Source organism: Salvia hispanica, chromosome 4, assembly GCF_023119035.1.
Source record: "Salvia hispanica cultivar TCC Black 2014 chromosome 4, UniMelb_Shisp_WGS_1.0, whole genome shotgun sequence".
Lineage (NCBI taxonomy): Eukaryota > Viridiplantae > Streptophyta > Magnoliopsida > Lamiales > Lamiaceae > Salvia > Salvia hispanica.
The window spans coordinates 22,852,506-22,856,292 of NC_062968.1; positions in this window are offsets into that span (position 1 = coordinate 22,852,506).

Sequence of the window (3,787 nt, forward strand, 5' to 3'; positions counted from 1 at the left end):
AAAAAGTTTTCAAAGCTGTTGAAAATACTATTCCAGAAACTGAATCAGAGGAAAAGAAAGCTGAAATGAATGAGTTGGCAAGGTCAACTATTATCCTCAACCTGAGTGATTCTGTCATAAGGAAGGTTGGAACTATTGATTCTGCTTCTGAACTGTGGAAAACTCTTGAAACCTTGTATACTGAGACTTTCATGTCTAGTAGGATGTATTTGTTGGAAAAACTCTTCAAATTTAAGCTTGATCTTACTAAGGACATTGATGACAATGTGGACAGGTTTCAAAAGCTTGTTCAAGACATTAAACGTGCTGGTGATAAAACCATTGATGAATATACTAGCATAGCTTTAATGAATGCTATCCCTGACTTATACAGTGATGTGAAGGCTGCTATTAAGTATGGGAGGGATTCTGCTCCCATTGAGTTGATCATTAGCTCTCTTAAGTCTAAAGAACTTGAACTTAGGGAGAATAATGAGGTTAAAACCAGTCAAAATAAAGCCATGAATGTTAGAGGTAGATCTAGATTCAAGGGTGATAACAATGGGAAGCAAAATGACAATGGGAAAAGTCAAACAGAGGAAAGTCTAGGTCTAAGAGTAGGAACCCCAATAAGAACAACAGGAAGTGCTTTAATTGTGGTGAACTTGGTCATTATAAGAAAGAATGTACAAAGCCTAAAAAGGCAAAGTCTTATAATGAAAATGGGGATGCTCTTGCCAATCTTGCTAAAAATGATGATTCTGAAGGAGTTTGTTTTATGAATCATGATATGTTCTCTGTGAATTCTGCCTCTGCTTGCTCTTTTGCCCAAACTGACTGGTTGATTGATTCAGGATGTACCTTTCATATTTCTCCTTTCAAAAGTTTGTACTCTGATTTCAAACCTGTTTCTGACTCATTTGTCTCAATGGCAAATGATAAAAAGTGTCAAATTCTTGGGGTTGGGACTGTGTGTTTGAAATTTGAAAATGGTTTTACTTTGAAGTTGGAAAATGTGAAGTATGTCCCTGATCTTTGCTATAATCTGCTCTCATGTTCTTCTCTTGAAAAAGATGGTTTTGAGGGAAGATGGGGGCAGGGGGTTATGAAAATCTTTAAGGGGTCTCTATGTGTTTTCAAAGCTTTCAAAAAGTATAACTTGTATGTGTGTTCTGCTCAGTCCCTATGTGATAATAACAGTTCTGCAAATGTAGTAAATGATTCCAAGACTTTATTATGGCACAATAGGCTTGGACACATGAGTGATAAGGGCTTGAAAATTTTGAAAAAGGATCAGCTTCTCCCCTCAAAAGATTTTCAAAGTGATCTTCCTTTCTGTGATACCTGTGTGTTAGGTAAGCAACATAGAGTGTCTTTTCCCTCTCCTGTTACTGAATGTATCAGTAAAGGAGTTCTTGAGTACCTACACATGGATGTGTGGGGACCAGCTTCTGTGACTACCCATTCAAGGTCTGTCTATTTCTTATCTGTTATAGATGACTTTTCTAGAAAGGTCTGGTGTTTTCTTTTAAAGCAAAAGTCTGATGTTTTTGACACTTTTAAAAATTGGAAATGCTTGATTGAAAACCAAACTGGTAGATCCATCAAGGCTATCAGAACTGACAATGGGTTGGAGTTCTGTAATGCTCAGATGGATAGTCTTTGTGTCTCTTATGGTATTAAGAGGCACAAAACTGTTCCTTATACCCCTCAGCAAAATGGAGTAGCTGAGAGGATGAATAGGACCCTGCTTGAAAAAGTTAGGTGCCTTCTTTCTAAAAGTGGTCTTTCTAAAAAGTTTTGGGGGGAAGCTCTTCTTACTGCTTGCTATTTGGTGAATAGATCACCTTCTGTACCTTTGAAAGGAAAATGTCCTGAGTCTGTGTTTTCTGGTAAAAGAATTGATTTTTCTCATCTAAGAGTCTTTGGTTGCTCTGCCTTTACTCATCAGAAGGTTGATAAACTTGATCCTAGGTCTAGGAAAGGTGTTTTTCTGGGATACCCTGATGGTGTTAAAGGGTATAGGGTATGGCTGAGGGATGAACCAGGGTTCAGGGTTATAATTAGCAGGGATGTTGTCTTTAATGAAACTGAATTCCCTTGCCTTAGACCCTCTTGGGAGTCTGCTCTATCCAGTGAGTCTCCTACCCACAGTCAAAGTGAGGTGGAGATTCCTACTGGTGCCTCAAGTGAGGTGGAGCAGGTTTGGATCACTGATCCAACTCCTGGACCTGATGGTGACCATGCTGAGGACCCAGTAGATGTAGATCATATTGATGCACCCCCTGATTCAACTGTTGTCCAAGATAGTGCTGTAGTTGATGAGCCAAACTTGCATGATTATGTGTTATCTAGGGATAGGGTAAGAAGGCCTCATAACCCCCCTGTTAGGTACACTGGTTTGGTTAACTTGCTTGCTCTTGCTTTCAATGTTTTTGAATCTGATGGGGATGAACCCCAGACCTATAAGCAGGCTCAGAAGTCTAAAGCCTGGAATTTGTGGCTTAAGGCTATGAAAGATGAAATGCATTCCTTGTTGATAAACCAAACTTGGATTCTTGTGCCCTTACCTGTTGGTGCCACTGTTGTTGATTGCAGATGGCTTTATAAGCTTAAAAATGAAATAGATGGTTTTAGGTACAAGGCCAGGTTAGTGGCCAAAGGGTTTACTCAGCAAGAGGGGGTAGACTACACTGAGATCTTTGCCCCTGTTGTAAAATTTACCACAGTCAGACTTATGTTAGCCTTATGTGCTCACTTCAATTGGGAAATGAAACAGATGGATGTTAAAACTGCTTTCCTTCATGGTGATCTTGATAAACCCATTTATATGAAACAGCCTGAAGGTTTTGTTGACCCTAAATTTCCCAATCATGTTTGCTTGTTGAAAAAGGCTTTATATGGTTTGAAGCAGTCTCCTAGACAGTGGAACATCAAATTTAACTCTTGTATGCAGAAGCTAGGCTTTGTTAGGAGCACCTTTGATGCATGCTTATATGTTAAGAACCTTGGTAGTGTTCCTGTGTTTCTGTTACTTTATGTGGATGACATGCTGATTATGGGACCATGTTTAAAGTCTATCAAGTTTGTGCAAACTGCTCTGTGTGAGAACTTTGACATGAAGGACCTTGGTGATGCTCAGAAAATATTGGGGATAAATATTTTCAGGGATAGAAAGAAGTCTATCCTGGTGCTTCACCAAGAGCCTTATGTGCAAAAGATTCTTCAAAAGTTTAATATGGCTGCTGCTAAAACTGCTTCTGTTCCCTTTAGCTGCACATTTTTTACTGAGTAAAGATCTTTGTCCTAAGTCTGATGATGATATTGCTGCCATGAAAAAGATTCCCTATGCAAATGCTATTGGTTCTGTGATGTACTTAATGGTCAGTACCAGACCTGATATTGCTTATGCTGTCTCTGTGCTTAGTAGATATATGTCTAATCCAGGCCCTGTGCATTGGGAAGCTTTGAAATGGTTGTTGAGATACTTGAAACATACTTCTAAGTATGGTCTGTGTTACTCAAAGTGTGATGATGGTGTTGAGTTGTGTGGCTATGTGGATTCTAACTATGCTAATGATAGGGACAAGAGAAAGTCCACTACTTCCTATGCTTTTACTGTGTGCAGGTCTTGTATCAGCTGGAAGTCTCAACTCCAACACATAGTGGCTTTATCAACAACTGAGTCTGAATACATTGCTATAACAGAAGCCATGAAAGAAGCCATTTGGCTCAAGGGAGTGCTCTCTGAACTGAATTTTATTAAGTCTTTGCCTGTTGTATATTCTGACAGTCAATCTGCTATTCA